We start from the raw sequence: 19,513 nt of genomic DNA on the forward strand, positions 1-19,513 counted from the left end.
AATGCTCAGAAAGTTTTCTTGCAGATAATTTATAAGCAAAACTAAATCTAATTTTCAAATGCCTACTCACATTAGGATTTTCAACTCATCTATAATGTATAGCCAAACTAATCACATGATATTGCAATGATAGACACAGGCCATTATACATTTTGTCAAAACCTATAAAATTGTGTGGTGCAAAGTGTAAACTATGATGTAAAATGTAGACTGTGGTTAATACCAGTGTTGCAATATGTGTTCATCGATTGTAACAAATGTACAACTCTAACGAAAAATGTTAATAGGAGAAAATGTGGGGAGGAGGGGAGGGGGAAGGAACGGTGTTAATGGGAATCCCCTATATTTTTTATGTAACATTTATATAATCTAAATCTTCTTTAAAAATAAAAAAGTATAGGGGATTCCCATATGACATCCCCACACACATGTATATTTCCCCCATTACTAACATCTTACATTAGTGCAGTACATTTGTTGCAATGATGAACCAATATTGAAGCATTGCTACTAACCAAGTACTATAGCTTACATTATGGTTTACGTTTGCATTGTACAGTTTTATATGCTTCGACAAATGTATAGTGCCATGTATCTGACCTGGCAGTATCATACAGAACAGCTACAATGTCCTATGCTTGCCCTGTGTTCCACCTATTCATCCCTCTCTCACCTCTTCGAAGCACCGTAACCGCTATTTTTCTATCAGTGTTGGAAGTTCTTCCATTACCACATGATAATACCTACGATAACAATATATCTACTTTAATTTGTGGTTACACTCTCCATTCCTGTTTCTTAATACCTCAATCTTGAGGAATGTGTGATTATGACCACACTGAGTGCTTCAGATTGAGAGGGTGCAGATGGAAGGAACTGTTTTGCTTGCAGTTGTAGATATCCTTGTTTTGGGGACGGGACTTGTCCATCAGCATCATATTGTTAGTTATCCTGGGCAAGTACAAAGTACAGGAGAGTAGGTGTTGACTGCAAGTACGATGATATTTCAGGACTCAACTGGAATATGAACAGACAGAAGATTTAAGATTCTGAAATATATATTTAATGGGTATAGTGATAATTATAGGATCAAATAAAAGGGATAGAAGTAACATGTATAGGTAAATTGTAAATCATTCTAATTCTGTTATATTGGGGAAATAGATTATGATATATTCGAAAATAGGACCCAACAAGGAGGTGTTGATTTCATGAGGTTGTATAACATTCTTATTATATCTGAAAGTCCCTGGAGCCCTCGGGAGCACTTTTGCTTGAGACTTTGTTTACTGTGGCAGTTAGTGAGATCTGCCTGAGGCCTGTGTAAGTGTAAACCCTGGAACAAACTTCCAACTCACTTTGAAATCTCTTAGCTGTAAAACTCTTTTGTATCATGGTCCCCCATTTTGGTCAAGGTCTTTTTCGACATGCATGGCTGATTAACGCTTTGTAATAATTCCTCAGTGCCAGGGAAGCTCATCCCTGGAGTCAAATCCCACATTGTGGGTAAGGTAGTGAGTTTATATGCTGAATCTGGCCACATTTGAGTAACAATGAGGTTGTTAGGAGGTAAATCTTAGGCATTAACTGTAATTATGCTAAGTTCCATTTTAACAAGAATAATGTTCCTATGTAAAAGCATTAAGATCAAGGGTTTAGCACATTGCCCATCTTTCATTACGTACCGCCTAAAATTCCAGAGATTTTTGCAATTTAATTTGAAGAAGTAGCAAGACTCCCCAGGATAAAAATTTAATATTTTGTTGTCTCCTGTGTGGGTCTTTATCTATTGGAAAACATACCAATGCCAGTCCGAATACCTTCCTATTATACAGAGGTATGATTTCCCCCATCTATCCCCCTACTATCAACATGTACTATTGACATACCCTTTTTATAGATCCTGAAAGAGCATTCTTACAATTGCATTCTTAACCACAATCCTTGGCCACCCAAGATTTCACTGAGTTGTACAGATACCAACTTTTGTTCTTTAGCTTTCCTTCTAGCATCATGAACAGCCCCAATTTTCCCTATCAACCTCATTCACACTAACATTTCAGTGCTGTTGATTACACTCATATTGCTGCAACACCATCACCTCCATCAGATATTAAAAGTCCCATAATGAGTGCACCCAAATCTCCCATTCTGCATTACTGCTGACATGCTGAACCAGGGATGTATGAACGAAGACTGAATCAGAGGTCCACCTGAGGTGAACTCTTCAATTCCAAGAATGTATTCATGGCTTTTCTCAGTGATTTATAAAAAAGGAAGGACTCTTGTTATACCCAGACTAGGTCCCAGAGAATAAACTAAGTTTATCTTCATATATGGGTATTCGATTACCTCTAGCAATATTACTCTTTTATACATCTATGATTGTGCTTGCTATTTTCTTTTTAAGTTGAATCATTTGCAAATTTATATTTACACAAACATTGTATACAGATAATTGATAATCAAATTTGATTAAGAACACAAAAGATATTATTGAGCAACAAAGTTATATGTTATAAGCAATGATAAATCATAGCTAAGGATAAAGTTCTATTGTTATATAAATAAAATGTAAAAATTCCTGAAAATAAACTGAATAGGACATAGGCAGAAGGCCACTTAACTTTTTCTCTCTACTGCTGCTTCAAAGTCACTGTGCCATTTCCTTGTTTTCTTTATATATGTATATATATTTTTTTCTAAAAGATACTACAGTGGTCACTGGAGGTGCTAAAGGCAGGGAGAGGGAAAAAGAGGTGTAATATGGGGGCATTTTTGAACTAGGAATTGCCCTGAATGACACTGTAATGTAGATACAGGCCATTACATATCATTTAATTCTTTTCTACCACCAGATGAAATGTTGGCCCAAAGTTTTAGTCACTCTCAAATATTAGTTGGCATTCTCATTTTTTGGTTTAAAGATTGCAGTCTAATATCAAAGTTTAAAATTCTTCTCATTTAAATTTCAACCTCCTGACACCAGCCACCCTCTTTCCCCTGATTGCTAATTTGTGCCTAGCTCAAATTCAGAAATTTGTTTGAGTAAAGGAAGGCAGAAGTGTTTAGTCACCATCTCTAGGAGTTCCTCACATTAGTACTTCCTTGCCTTTATATTTTAGATTGCCATTGTCTTTTTCAGTGCTAGGATTTCAGAATGGATAAGAGGCAAACTAAAGCAAAGTCCATACTTGACTAAAGATTCAACCATCTTCTCAATGTCAGACTTTTTCAGGTGTGAGTCAGACTCCAGTACCTATGTCCTTACACAACAGGACTTACACAACATTCTGAATGATTCTCATTTACCCCTTTAACTGTTTGTGGTTGGGGGGTGGGGGTGCATCTCTTTCTTACTTTTCATTTCAAAGGAGGAGATTGAAACAGCAGGAGTAAGGATACAGGGAGTGTGAGACAGACAAAAATTAAAAGACAAGATGGGACTGTGATCAAGGTTACTGCCATAGCAATAGGGACTTGATTCCACTGGGAAACACGTGAAGCACATAGATGGCTGTCCAGAATTTTCTGTATGACATAATATGGAAGAATGTGTATGCACTGAATTGTAGCCACCATTGGTTGGGGTTAACTGCCCCCATATCTGGACTGTGCCTCGGTGTGAACTGAACTGATTCTTAGAGGCTTCCCAGAATGTCTTGGGCTTCAAAGGACAGGGGTATTAAAGTGTACATATTGGTTATTATAACTGGAAATGGAAAACTGACAGTGTGAGTTGGATCCAACTAGTACATATGTATCTACAATAACAATTATAGTGAAAATATATGGTGTGGAATAAAAAACTATAACCTCCTATTCACAGCACTTTACATCATATTGAAGGAAGGGAAAATGTTACCCCAATAATTTACTCTATAATAATTTGGCTGCATAAATTATTTTTACTATTCCTCTATACAGCTCTAATACATGTTTCAGGTGTTTAATGAGGTAAATTTTGGATCTGCTTTTGTTTTTGTATTTTAAGGGGAGTTGTAGACTGGGGACTCTCCAAAAGCAGACCCTGAGAAAAAGATTTGTTTTAAAGTGATTTATAAAAGATGAACTCCTAAGGGAAACAATAAGGGAGTGGTGGAAGAAGGGCAGAAAAAGAAAAAGCAAATAATAGCACAATCTCATTAAAATCCCCAATTCTCTAGTGAATAATATTTAGTCATAATAGTATATACATTTATTTATTTACCTATTTTAGAAACAGAAAACAAAGTTTGTAAAACTTAGTACTAATTATAGAACATTGAGTTTGAGACAGATGACAAAATCAGGAAGCAAAATTTGGAGAAGAGAGTTGAAGAGAAGTGAAGAAATATATTTTTCTTCATCTGTCCCCGTCTCCTTCCCGCCCAGTATTGGCAGCCGGCGCTGCCCCTCCTTCTCCCCTTCTCCGTCTTCCGCCTAGCCATTATCTAGACAACCCACACTTTCCTCTTCCCCTCCCTTGCTCCTAACCCCTTAGCCAGCTTACTGTCCAGTAACCACCTACTGTCCAGTAACCGCCTACTGTCCAGTAACCGTCTACGCAAGCAACAGCACCCGCCGGCACCAATCAAGTCCCTTTACGTATCCCTAGACCCTATAAAACCATGTCCCCTTCTACAATAAAGCAGACTTGTGCCCAGACCTTGTCTCCGTGGTGTTCTTGCTTGCACCGCGCGTCCCCCGTGCCTGAGTGGAGAAAGCGAGGGCCCAACAGCTTCGTGCCGACCCCCCTCCTCTCCTTCGACGTGAGGCAGCCCCCGTCCGGAGAGCCCACCCAGCCATCCGCGTCGACCCTCCCGGAGGCCCACTGCTGCCCACATTTGGCGCCCAACGTGGGTGGGGCCCACTCTGATGCCTACCCCCCACCCTTCGCTTAAGGTAGGGACTCTTCGGCGTCTTCCATTCAAACCAGAATGGGTGCTTCGCTCTCCTCCCGTCAGGTCCCACAGGTTCAGGCCCTGGCTGCCCTCCTGGAAACTAACCAGGTTAGAGTTTCCGTCCGCCAGCTTCAGCGCTACTGGGACTTACTTCTCCCGTTCAATCCCTGGCTCATCACCTGCCCACTCTGGAGTCCTCAGACTTATGCCCGGCTAATCGAACGAGTAGCCTCAGCCATGGAACATGAGGGACGGGTCTTTCCCCCGGCCTCCTCCCCGCTCTTGTGGCCATTCGCGCTTGTTTGCAAGGCGTGCCCGCTCCCGAGGCCAAAGTCTTCCCATGCGATACCGTGGATGAGTCAGGGGAAGGGCGCGGCCGCCAAGACGGCGCTCCTGGTAACGACTCCGATGCCGAATCGCTCTCAGCTCAGTTGGAGGCCGCGCTTGAGCTTGACCCTCCTTGCGCCGCTGATTCTGACTCCGACCAGGATGGCGCACTTCCGCCTTCTTCCTCACGAAACAAAGAAAAGTCCACCCAAGAGGGCGCACGCCCTCCTTCTTCCTCCCAAAAGAGGAAGAAGCCGCACTCCCCACCCCTACCTGCTTCTTCACGGAAGGACTATCCGCCATTGTACCCTCCCCTTCCTGCCTCAGCGCCATCTTGCCCCTACCCGGAACCGGCATCATCTTGCCCTTACCCGGAACCAGAAGCGCTTCACCCGCCATCTTCTGATGACGACCTAGATGATGCGTACGAGCGCCCGCCATCTTATGTGCCGCCGAATAGACACCCCCTCCCGCGCTCTAATAATCTTCTCTTCGAGCCCCCCACTGCTCCATTCGCTGATATGTATCCGCTAAATCCCAATCGTTCTCAAGCGAACCCCCAAATATGGGTTCCCTTCTCCCCGAAAGATGTGCAAACCCTCCGCAGCGCTATCTGAGAGGATGGTCTCGCCAGCCCCCATGCTCAAGACCTCCTTGAACGTATGACCTTTGCCCGCTGTCTCCCCTACAACTGGATATCCCTCGCGAGAGGCATACTTCCCTCAGGGCAGTTTATTGACTGGCGCGCATATTTCGCTGCCGAGAACGAAAAACAAATCGCCGAGAACGCCCGCGACGGCACCCGATATCCTGCCAACGCGTTCCTCGGACTGGGGCGCTACACCATGCCACAGAGCTACGTCACCCTCCCTCAAGGCTTCTACATCCAGCTAAGGCAGTGTGCCCTCCGTGCCTTCCGCAACTGCGCCGCCTCCGTGCCCGAGCCACTCACCAGACTTTTCCAGAAACCAGAGGAACCGTTCTCCGACTTCATGGCGCGTGTCCAGGCTGCGGCCGAGCGCAAGGTCGTCGGCACGCAGGCCCAGACCTCCTTCATCAAGGACATTGTTCAGGAGGGTGCAAACCCAACTTGCAAGGCGATCATCAGGCCGCTGAGAGACAAGTTCCTCCACGACTGGGTCCTCACCTGCTCCGGAGTCAACGCCCAGGCCTCCGCCGTGGCCCAGGCTGTCCTTGCTGCCGTCTTGGCCTCCAACGAATGTTTCCGCTGTGGCGAACTCGGCCACTTCGCTCGAGACTGCCCCAACAAGCCACGGCCACCACCGGACGTGCCCAACATAGGCCATCCACCACGGCCTCCTTCCACTCCGTGCCCGGGGTGCGGAAAAGGATACCACTGGGCCCGCGACTGCCGTGTCCCTAACTCCAGTCGCAAGCCTTTAAAAGGCCATGGGGGCAGGCCTCAGCCCCGCAACAAAGAGGCCGCAATGACTCAGCGCCCCCGCCCATGAAAGTACTCTGGTCTATTCCCATTGCACCCTCCACCAGGCCTCTTCTCTCTATCCAAGTCTCCGGCCGCTGGCTCACAGGGCTACTCGACACAGGAGCAGAAATTTCCTGCATCCCACTCGACCAGGCCGGGCACCTCCCTCTGACCAATGGCCCCCTAGTGGTGGGAGCCACCGGCCAAGCGCCCTCCCAGCAAGTTGCCCAGGACGTCGTCTGGAGAGATGCAGAAGGTCAACAGGGAACCTTCCACCCCCTCGTTCTGAAGGAAATCTCGCAATTTCTTTGGGGCCGTGATATCCTGCATCAGTCGGGAGCCGTTCCCACTGCCACGCCACCGCAGCTGCCCCCCCAATAGTTTTGGCCATTGCTCGCGTTCGACCTCCAGCACCCGTTCCTCTGCAATGGGATACAGAGGAGCCCATTTGGGTGGAGCAATGGCCTTTCCCAATCCCTAAACTGGACATTCTTAAGGGGCTTGTCAATGAGCAGCTTCACGCAGGCCACATCGAGCCCTCCACCAGCCCATACAACTCACCAATTTTCTTCATTCAAAAGAAAAACGGGAAGTCCCGTCTACTTCAAGACTTAAGAGAAATCAACAAACACATCAAGCCTATGGGATCGCCGCAGCCTGGCCTCCCCCACCCTACCGCGGTGGCCCGGCATTGGTTTGTTGCAGTGATAGATATTAAAGACTGCTTTTTCTCCATCCCGTTGCACCCGGACGACCGACCGAAATTCGCCTTCACGGTTCCTCAGACCAACCATCGGGAACCGGCACTGCGATACCACTGGCGCGTTCTGCCTCAGGGCATGCGAAACAGCCCTGCCATTTGCCAGATGTATGTACGCGAAGCCATCCAGCCACTCGTGAAGTACGCTAACATCATCCACTATATGGACGACTTGCTCGTGGCCCATCCCTCAGAGTCAGGCCTGCACGCAGTCCTGGAGCAACTGCTGCGCCACCTTTGAGACCTAGATATCAAAGTCAATACACAGAAGCTAATGGTTCATCCACCCTACCAGTTCCTAGGGTTCTCCATCACTTCCACCGTTGCGCCCCAAACGCCACACATCAGAATTCCTGACCTGCTTACGCTCCTCGAATTACAACAACTCTGCGGACAGATCAATTGGTTGTGCCCAGCGCTGCCGCTTACCACAGAGCAACTCCAGCCCCTGTACCAGCTACTCTGCTCCAACACTCCGCCATCATCTGCACCCGGAAAGAGGATTCGCCTCACCGACGAGGCCAAAAATGCCCTGGCCCGGGTAAATAGAGCCATCGAACAGTGCCAACTCCAGCGACATGAGCCTGGGAAACCATTGTTAGGCCTAGTCTTACCCACTCGGGGAAAACCTACTGGCCTTCTTTGGCAAGACGGACCGCTCCTCTGGGTCCATATAGCAAAGAGCAAGCTCCGAAAGATTGGACCTCAAACCACCCTACTCGTTCAGCTCGCCACTGCCATAGTCACACAAGCCACCCATCATTATGGGTGCCCACCTGACACCATTGTGTGGCCCTTCACCGCCGGGCAAGTCACCACCCTGCTACGCAGCTCCGTTGATATGCAAACTCTTATGGAGCTTTATCATGGCAACTTCGATAACCACTTTCCACAGCATCGGTTACTGCAGGGCCTTCCCCTGCTAGAAATCGCCGCCCCCGGCCATTTCCCTTTTCCGTCCAGCAAGCCTCTTCCAGACACCACCATCATCTTCACAGACGCCTCCAAGACTAAGTTTGCCGCCGTTGTCTTCGCACCCGGCGAGCACCAGCCACGTTCACATGTGCGCCTCCATCAATCCTCTGTGCAAGTGGCCGAACTGCATGCTGTCATCTTAGCACTCCAAACCCATCCCCACTGTCCACTGAACATCTTTACAGACAGCTTCTACTGCCTACAAGTCTGCCAAGTCATCGCCTTTTCTGCGTTTTCTCCGCCCGACAACTCAGCGAGTGAAAGCATCAACGTCACTCTCCTGGACCTTCAAGAGCTCATAGAGAACTGCCGACAGCCTTGGTTCATCGCTCACATCCGCAGCCATTCCAGCCTTCCTGGGCCCCTGGCCCATGGCAACCACCTTGCTGATCAGGCCGTTCACCTGCTTCCAGCTGAGACCACCGTCGCAGTCGGAGACCTCATCAATCAGGCCAAGCTGCTGCACGCCAGATTTCACTTCTCAGCAGCTGGCCTCCACAAACTCTTTCCAGACCTCCCAATCCATACCTGCAAACACCTTGTGCGGTCATGCCGAACGTGCGCTCCATTGCTGCCCTTGGGGCCGCTCCAACCGCAGGGAGTTAACCCTCGTGGGCTCCGCCCCAATTCCAGATGGCAACTGGACGTTCACTCACGTCCCCCAGTTTGGCCGATGGAAATACCTCCACGTAGCCATCGACACCTTCTCTCATCTCTGCTATGCAACCGCGCTCACCGGAGAAACGGCCAAGCACGCCATCCAAGCGCTCAGAGAATCTATTCTTTTCATGGGCGTTCCATGGGACATCAAGACAGACAACGGACCTGCCTACCGGAGCGCCTCCTTTGCCGAATTCCTCAAACTCTAAGACATCACCCATCACTTCGGCATTCCCTACAATCCGCAGGGACAAGGCCTAGTAGAGCGTGCTCACCAGTCTCTCAAAACCCTCATTCTCAAGACATCTGCTGACCAGCCGCGTCCCACCCCTCGCGACGTCGTCACAGAGGCCCTGATCCGACACAACCTGATGACCTTCAATGCCCAAGGCTTTTCACCAGTCCACATGCACTGGGGGCCTATCTTCCGGCCCACCCCTGCACCGCTTGTCCTCTGGCGTGACCCGCAGACCACCCAATGGCATGGACCTGCCCCTCTCTTAGCCCAAGGAGGGGGATTCGCCTGCATTTTCCCTGAATCAGAGCCGCAGCCCATCTGGGTCCCAGGACGTCTCATCAAGCCCCACACCGCCAAGGCTTCCGCTAACGTTGACACCAATGATCCTCCTAACGAGTTGCCTACCTAACTTGCCTCCTTCCCATCGCTGTTTCCTTTGTAGTTTTCTCTCTCTCTTTTGTCTCCACAGATGATTCGCCGCCACGCGGGTAGTTCCGTTCTTCCCATTGCTCTCATCATCATGCTTCCCTTCATCTCCCCGGCCGTTGTCAACTCGGCCCATCAACGCTCCAATTGGACTCTCCAGCGCTGGCAAGAGGAAGCCTTCCTCATCATCAGAAAACTACTGCCCATGCCTGAATCCCCACCCCTCGCTGTTGGCCCCAATAAAGTCCTCAATCCCCCCGCCTCCCCCCCCTTCCAGCAGCACCCCCCCTCGTCCATCACTCCCCAGCTATGGCCCCCCCTACCAAGTATTCCAGTCCCCTTCTCGTGTTAATCTATGCATCCTACTTATCTCTAAATACTTCTCAACCCAACCTCACCAAGAACTGTTGGCTCTGCCTCTCCCCCTCCCTTCCTATCTATGAGCCTGTCACCATTAACTTCACGTTCAACAAATCCACTTCAGTAGCCCCAGCCGAGTGCAACTGGAACACTTCCTCCGTCCCCCTAACCCTTCAATCTGTTTCCTCCACAGGACGCTGTGTTCATTCTCGTCAAGGTTCCCACCCCTCCCTTAGTGCTTGCTCTAACTACTCCTCTCCCAGCACTTCTGCCAAGTTCTTAATCCCCCTTAACACCTCCCAATGGCTTTGCACCTCCACCGGGCTAACCCCCTGCCTCAATGTTCCACCCTCAACACTACCCATGAGACTTGCCTGCTCATCCTTCTCGCTCCTTGAGTCGTTTACCATTCTGACCACGAATTTTTCCGCCGCGTGCTGAGCAGACAAACCTCCCTCCACTTACAAAGGAGAGAGCCTGTCACCGCAGTCCTGACAGTCGCTACCCTTCTAAGTCTTGCAGGGGCAGGCACAGGGATCGCCGCCCTCGCCACACAGTCCTCTGCCCTCTCCTCTCTCAGACAGGCCGTCGACGAAGATATCACCTACCTTCAAAATGCTGTAAAACATCTAAAAAATTATCTCAATTCTCTCTCTGAGGTAGTCCTCCAGAACCGCCGCGGCCTCGACCTCCTCCTCCTTAAGGAAGGGGGTCTCTGTGCCGCCCTTGGAGAGGAGTGCTGCGTATATGCCAACTCCACTGGCTTAGTCGAGGACAACCTGAGAAAGGTCCAGGAGGGATTGGATAAGCGCCGCAAAGAGCGAGAAAATGCGAACTATTTTTCCAGTGTTCTCCATACCCTCCTCCCATACCTCCTTCCATTTTTAGGCCCACTCATCATCATCATCTTAGCCCTCACTGTAGGACCCTGGGCCATCAAAAAAATAGTCCGCCTCGCCAAAGACCAAGCCAACGCAGTATTCAGCTCCTTTGTGCAGGTTCATTATCAACGCCTCGCCACTAAAGAGCCACCACCAAGCCACCCGCCGCGCTCCTCCCGCCCCCGCCGCAAACACCGAACCGCACGCCTGTAACCTCCTGTCTCCCTTTCCTCACTCATCTCCCTCCTTCTCCCCCAATTGGGCGAGGGGTTCAGGAACATCACGACCCCGTTTTGCTGGCAGAGCTCGGCGCGCGACAGGCGCCGGCGTGCACCGACCCCAGCAGCAGGCACATGCGTCCTGGCCAGATGCTGTGTCCTCTGCAGCTGAGAGCAGCTGGGAGGGCCCTCTGCTTCTCGCCGCCAGCCAGTCCTCGTGGTCTCCCTCCTCCCCTCATCTTACCCCAGTACCCCGTCCCATACTGCCCCTGCTGCCACCAGTTCACCTCTCCCGAAGCACATACTTTTAAACAAAAGGGAGCAATTGTCCCCATCTCCTTCCTGCCCAGTATTGGCAGCTGGTGCTGCCCCTCCTTCTCCCCTTCTCCGTCTTCTGCCTAGCCATTATCTAGACAGCCTACACTTTCCCCTTCCCCTCCCTTGCTCCTAACCCCTTAGCCAGCTTACTGTCCAGTAACCACCTACTGTCCAGTAACCGTCTACGCAAGCAACAGCACCCGCCGGCACCAATCAAGTCCCTTTACGTATCCCTAGACCCTATAAAACCATGTCCCCTTCTACAATAAAGCAGACTTGTGCCCAGACCTCGTCTCCGTGGTGTTCTTGCTTGCACCGCACGTCCCCCGTGCCTGAGCGGAGAGAGCGAGGGCCCAACAGCTTCGTGCCTACCCCCCTCCTCTCCTTCGACCATGAGGCAGCCCCCGTCCAGAGAGCCCACCAGGCCATCCGCATCGACCCTCCCGGAGGCCCGCTGCTGCCCACATTCATCTTATTAAATGTGGGATCATAAGATATTGTCTGTAATTGAAGTATAGTTATTGAATATGAAATGTTCATTAAAGAGAATTTTAAGGTTTAACCAAATAAAATTTCAAAATGTAGTTATACTCTCACTAACTATTAGGGAAATGCAAATCAATGTGACATTGAGATATCATCTCACACTGCATAGAATGGCCATTACTACAATAAATACAAAACAATAAGTGCTGAAGCAGATGCATAGAAATAGGAACATTCCCTCACTGTGGAAGATGCCTTCCACAGTTGCTACACCATCTGTGGAAGGCAATTTGGCAGTCTTTCAGAAAGCTAAATAAAGAACTGCTGTATGATTCAGTAATTCCTCTAGTAGGAATATATCCAGAAGAACTGCAAACTGTGACACAAACCAACATCTGCACACTGATGTTCATAATGGCATTATTCACAATTGCCAAGAGAGGGAAACAACCCAACTGTCACTCAAGCAAGGAATGGATAAGCAAAATGTGGTATATACATATGATGGAAAGTTATGCTACAGTAAGAAGAAATGAAATTAGGACACATATGATAACATGGATGAATCTTGAAGATATTATGCTAGGTGAAGTAAGCCAGACATAAAGGGACAAATATAGCATGGTCTCAATAAGAACTAAATATGAATAATAAATGCATGGAGGTAAAACCCAGAGTAAAGGTTATTAGAAGAGGAGGGTTGTGAAGGATTATTGATGCTTAGCGTATGTAGAAGTTTTAAGTATCTTGACTGTAAAAGTTTGGAAATTGGTAGAGTTGATGGTAACATATTATATTGAATAGCAGATGGTTTATAAATGGGATTGTGGCTAAAAAGGACAGTCTAGAGATGTAAGTGTCAGCTGAAGGAAAGCTATAGAATAATCTAGGGACTGAATAACACAGTGAACCCAGAGGTGGATGAGAATTATCATTTATGGTCCAGATGCAAGAGTGTTCTTCTGTAAGCTGGAGCAGATGTATGTAACTATTGCAGGGTAGTGGGAATGTGGCGAGGCATGGGAAAATACACTTGGTGTGACCTATGGACTGTGGTTAACAGCAATACAATACTGTTCTTGCATCAATTCCAAAGATGTATTCTGTTGATAATGGGGGAGTATGGAAAAAGTATGCCAAATGTATGCTATAGACCATAGCTAGTGGTAACAGTCTTATTATATTATCTCATAATCTGTAACAAATATTCCACCATGGTATGTCATTTTGGTCAAGGGGTGTTGTGTTGTATGGGAATTCTACACATGTGCATGATTGTTTTGTATGTTCACAACATCTGTAATAAAAATATATATATTTTTAAAATTGGATGAGTAGGGGAAAATATACCAAATGTTGGATACAGACTAGAGTTACTATTAATATTTTGATGATGCTCTTGCATATTTTGTAGCAAATATTTCACAACAGTGCAAGGTAATGGTGGAGAGGTGATGTATTGGACCCCTGTATAATGTTATGCATGTTTATTTTGTAAGTTCACAACTTTTACTATAAACTTGTGTTTATGTATGCTCATGTATGAATGATATATTTCAATAAAATAAAATAGAAATATGTAGCTATACTGAAAGGACAGAGAGAGGTAGATGTGTGTGTGTGTTTGTATGAATGGAATGGGTGTGCAAAATGTCAACAGATGAATATATAAACCTTCTGAATCAATAATAGTAGAAATTATAGAATTATACATTTTATATGAAAAATTATTTAATTCAGAATTGCTTAACATTAAAGTTACAATCAAAGACTCATTAATTACTGGAAACTAGAAAGATTTTAAAAGTTATCAAGTAACAAGAATGTAGATGACAATGAACTGATATAAATATAACATCTTTTTATAAAGATACGAATAAATGTTAGAAAATATTTATTTCACCTTTAATTTAAGAAGCTAATATGTTTTGGGGTTAAGTTTTATATTTATTCTATACTTTATTAGACTAAAATTCAGTAACTTATTTGTAATAAACTCACCTGTGAGATTCCACTTGGTTTAATGTTAATTTGACTTTCAAACTTGTTAATGTTAGTAGTGATAAATTATTAATATTTACAATAGAAAAGTATAATTATTTGTAATACATAATTGAATTAAAACTTTTTATATTTAACTCATTGATTATTACTGTTCTGACTTATTAATAAAAATTCAACAAATAAAAATTGTACACATCCTCTAAGACCTTGGAAAAACCTCTGAATTTCTCCATTTCAACTGTGCCTAAATTAAACAACTAGTGAATGCAGTAGAAACACAAGAAGGAAATTCTAATTTTTCCTTTAACAAAATTTATTATTCAGAGATATTGAGGTTCCTAAAACATGAAATAGTTTCCAGTCAAAGTGGAGATTGGGGCTAGGATTTATAAAGAACGGATCATTGGATAATTTTTTTTTCCTGATGAGCCATTTAACATAAGTGTATATAATTAATTCATAGCAACAAAATGAGTAAAATTAAATTATTTTAATACATAACTCACTCTGATGTTTTATGGAAGTGCAACTGTATGTGCACAGTGGTAAAATGGAGAAATGGACATTTTTGATAGTAATTAAGCAGTAAGATAAACAGATGTTGGTCTTTAGCAATCAAAATAGGGTCCTGAATACAGATTCTCGTGTTCAGGACCATAGTGTAGGCCACGAAGCTTGGAATTGGACAGGGCACTGAGGTTGGGGAGAGAAAAGTCTAAATCAGGGTCTCTGTGTGTGCCAGTGGGAACAAGCAGCCATTTAAATCTTGAAAGTTGACCCAACTTCAATATTTCAATAAAATAAAATAGAAATATGTAGCTATACTGAAAGGACAGAGAGAGGTAGATGTGTGTGTGTGTTTGTATGAATGGAATGGGTATGCAAAATGTCAACAGATGAATATATAAACCTTCTGAATCAATAATAGTAATTGCTATTACTATACTATAATATACTATACTACACTATACTATACTATAGTAATAGTAATAGCTGTAATTGGTGAAGAGCACATATTCTACATTCAAAAATGGCCTAAATTTGCACCTGAATCGGTTTTTACTTACTAGATTATTTCATTTTTTTCAAGATAGATTTTCTTTTTTTCTCCACCTCCCCACCCCCCACCCCTGTCTGCTCTCTGTGTCCATTCGCTGAGTGTTCCTCTCCATCCACTTGCATTATCGGGGGGCACTGGGAAACTGCGTCTCTTTTTGTTGTGTCATCTTGCTGCATCAGCTCTCCGTGTGTGCAGAGCCACTCCTGGGTGGTCTGTGCTCTTTTCACATGGCGTGGCTCTCCTTATGGGGCACACTCCTTGTGCGTGGGTCACCCCTATGCGGGGGCATCCGAGTGGTATGGCACTCCTCGTGTGCAGCAGCACTGCGAAGGAGCCAGCTTACCAGACAGGTCAGGAGGCCCTGGGGATTGAATTCTGGACCCTCCATATGGTAGACGGACATCCTATCATTTGAGCCACGTCTGCTTCCCTGTTTTTACCAGTTTAGTATCTCTGCACGAGCATATTAAACTCCTAAATCCCAGATCTCTCATCTGCAAAATGAGGGTAATAAAAATACTTATCTCACCAGATTACTGTCAGTAGAAATAAGATACTGTATATAAAATGTTAATGTTAAAAATAAAGCTTGGGGAACAATCGGGAGGGTAAGATAGGATTTTCTAAAATTAGTGCAGTTAGATTAGAGAGGTATTGAGACTGGGTCTCACTGAGTTGAAGATACCATTTTCAACTGTCTTCCACTTACACGAGCCACACACACCAGAAGTCATCCCTCTGAGGCAGGTTGATTGAAAAGTAGTTTTACCTGGAAGCCTTCCAAACCTCTCTTTATTTTACAGTTCCTTACATAACTTACAAAACACTGATTATATAATGTTTCCTAGACACATTATGTTCCTGGCTTAAATAATTTTTATTTAAATCCTATTTTACTGGTGGTCCACCTCATATTTCCCAAAGGTATCTAATGAAGTGTCTTACATATATCACTACAAAATGTTTAAAAAATGAGTACATGTTGAATAAATGAAGCTAAGATTATCTTTCTAAGTCTGAAGTTCAGTATTCCTTTAAATAATACATCAATATTTAGCTATGATATAATTTATTATATTATTTTCAAATAATATAATAATGAAAGTACACCAACACCAACTGAGAAACAAACCAAAATGTTTATGAATAATCTGACTTCTTGGGACTTGACAGTATCCTTAAAGACTAGTTGTGTTTGTGTGAACTGAAAGCTCAATATCCACTTGAGAATGTGATAATGATCCATGGTGCATGTGATTTCATATTTGAATCCCTACAGTCTTCAGAGACTTATCACCAAGACAAACAATAATTAATATTGCTGTATAACCACAATGACATTGGATTTGTAACTGAAAGATGAAAGAGGTCTTATTCCAAGAGGTAAAATTTTGGCTTTTCTGATTTAATCTGTTGTAAATTTTTATTTACCGTTTCAGAACACCTGACTCTAAGGTTGTCTCTTTATCCATAAGCTATAGTGAGGAAATGGAGCAGATGAAATCCAGCAATCAGTTCTTAAGCAAGTTTATCTGAATTACTATTTTTCCATAATGTGAATCATGTGAGTAAACAGGCATAACCAAGTTACCCAGGATTCCTTGTTTGTTTATCCCAAAGACAGAAGCTCATATTGTCTTCAACACTATGTAAACCTAGCACTCAACTATATTGTTAATAAATTCAAAGCTTTGTGATTCCTGGAGATTTACTATTAGTAATGATATCTGCAAAAATGTTATTTGGTTTATGGCTCTGAATCCTCTAGTTTCACAGGAAACAAGATATACTGGACAACAATCTGGCTATAAAGACGGAAAGTTTGTAAGCAGTCAACACAGCCACCAGCTAGGTGATCACGGGTGAATTTCATAAGTTTTTTTGCTACACTTTATTCAATTTTAATTATGCCAAAAATAATATTATTTCATTTCACAATATTCCAATTAGAATACATTTCTATAGTAGTAAATTTTTTATTTGTTGAATGAATTTATTTTAATTATGTCCTAAATATGAATCATGCTTTTGCATAGTTTCTGTATGGATGTTTCATAGCACTTGATAAAACAATATTTTTAATTATAAATATTATAAAGTATTTAATACACTTACAATAGGGGACCTCATTGATAACTCCAATTTGAAATTCCCTTTGAAATTAGTATCAAAAATCATATTTCCCCTTTTAAATAATAGTTTAATTAACAGCCATTGTGAAATATGTGACCAAATAGGCACTTCCTTTCAATATTAGCTACCTGAAAGTTTAAAGGCTTATCTGTTCCCACCCTTTGCCAAGTGTATCGGTCTTCATGGTAAGGATTTAACGTTGTTTATTCCATAGTTACCAAACTATGGGCCACAGACTGTCCAGAGTTCATATTCTTATTCACCATTTGATATGCACTGGTTACTACATTTTTACTTAGTTTCCTCATCTGTAAATAATAATGAAAGTATTATTGAATGGAAAACAGGTTAATACTATATTTAAAATTTTAATCCTATGTTTATCATTTAACATGCACATAATAAATGTCACCTATTACTCAAATATTCATTACATAGTTCAATATTTATATATATTTTTTTTAATTTAAAAATATCCAATATTTACTAACACATTATACCCACCAAGCAACAAGTCCCTCTTCTCTCCTTTTGCCTTTCTCTGGTAACATCTATTTTACTTTCTGCCTACAAAAGTGCTATGTCTAATTTTCATATAAATTAAATCATGCATTGTTTATCATTAAGTATCCTGCTTATTTCACTCAGCATGTTTCCAAAGTTCATGCATATCGCAGCATTTTAGAACTTCATTTTTTCTTGTGGCTCAATAATATTACATTATCAGTATATACCATATTTTATTTTGTTTCTTTTATTTTAAACTCAACAGTTTTTCCATTATGCACTTGGACTTAATTTTTAGTCTTTAATTCTGAAGTTATAGTAAATGTATTTTGGAAAAATATAAAAGTTAACAGTGACATTATTTGAAGCAAATTTTATTTCTCTTGGTTAAAAACACTTTTTAAAATATAGATAAAACATTCAATGCTATAAATATTCACTAATGTTTGATTGATATCTTTATTTATATTTACTTCTCTTATATGTAGGGAAAATGAAAAGATCAAATTCATAACTTCTTTAATATAATTGTAATTTAATATAATTAATTTAATATAATTAATATAATTTTTAATACATGTTTTCTTTGATATCAGCAACACTGTCTCAAGGATTCCATGGTGAATGGGAACCACACTGCCATTACAGGATTCATTCTGCTGGGCTTAATAGATGATCCAAAACTTCAGGCGATCCTAATGTGTTCATCCTATGCACTTACCTGGTGACCATATCTGGCAATCTCAGCACAATCATTCTTATCAAAATCTCTTCTCAGCTCCAACACACTATGTATTTATTCCTAAGTCACTTGGCTTTTGCTGACATAGGTTCCTTATCTTCTGTCTCTCCTAATGTGCTTGTAAACTTCCTGGTGGATGAAAATACTATCTCCTATTTTGGATGTGCCAACCAGTTTGGTTAAGTTGTCTTCTTTGGGACAGCCGAGTGCTTCCTTCTGGCTTCTATGGCATATGATCGCTTTGTGGCAATCTGCAACCCACTGCTTTATTCAACCAAAATGTCCACAAAAGTCTGTGTCCAGTTATTCTCTGTGGCTTACATATGTGGTTTTCTCCTTGCTTCATCATTTACTCTTTCCTACTTTTCTTTATTTTTTTGTGGACCAAATGGGGTCAATCACTTTTTCTGCAATTTTTCAACATGAAATTTTCCTGTTCTGATATTAGCATTCCTAGTTGTTCCCTCATTTTCTTCTGGGTCCATCATTGTGGTCATAGTGTTTGTCATAGCCATACCCTACATCTATATACTCATCACCAGTTGAGCTCCTCTGAGGGACACCACAAGGTCTTCTCCACCTGCACCTCTCACCTCACTGCAGTCACTCTGTTCTATGGGACCATTACATTCATTTATGTGATGCCCAAGTCCAGCTACTCAACTGACCACAACAAGGTGGTGTCTGTGTTCTACCTGGTGGTGATCCCCATGTTGAACCTTCTCATCTACAGTCTCAGGAGTAATGAGATTAAATGAGCTCTTTAATCAAATATTTTTTTGATATTTTAATATATAGAGACTTTATTTTATTGCGTTTGATGTAATAATATAACAAAAATAAAAGCAAAGAAAATTGCGTTCCTGTGGTCAAAATACTGCTCTAAATCACTTGCCACTGTGGAAATATTATAAATGTGGGGATAGATTTTCCAATATCAAACAGTTCATCAGAAGATGACTGCAAATTACCATTAATTAAATGAAATGAAACACAAATTGGTTCACATGAAAAAATACTTAATCTGCTGATTGTAAGTTGTTTTGTGTATTTTTTTGAAATTAGTTCTTTGTTCTAATTGCATTATGGTA

The 19,513-nt window shown here is 43.2% G+C and overlaps 1 pseudogene; it reads left to right on the forward strand.

Annotated features, from left to right (window-relative positions):
• Window positions 1-18,297: 18,297 nt before the first annotated feature.
• LOC101422380 (olfactory receptor 5P76-like) lies at window positions 18,298-19,180 on the forward strand (annotated as a pseudogene).
• The last annotated feature ends 333 nt before the right edge of the window (window positions 19,181-19,513 follow it).

Source organism: Dasypus novemcinctus, chromosome 10, assembly GCF_030445035.2.
Source record: "Dasypus novemcinctus isolate mDasNov1 chromosome 10, mDasNov1.1.hap2, whole genome shotgun sequence".
NCBI lineage: Eukaryota > Metazoa > Chordata > Mammalia > Cingulata > Dasypodidae > Dasypus > Dasypus novemcinctus.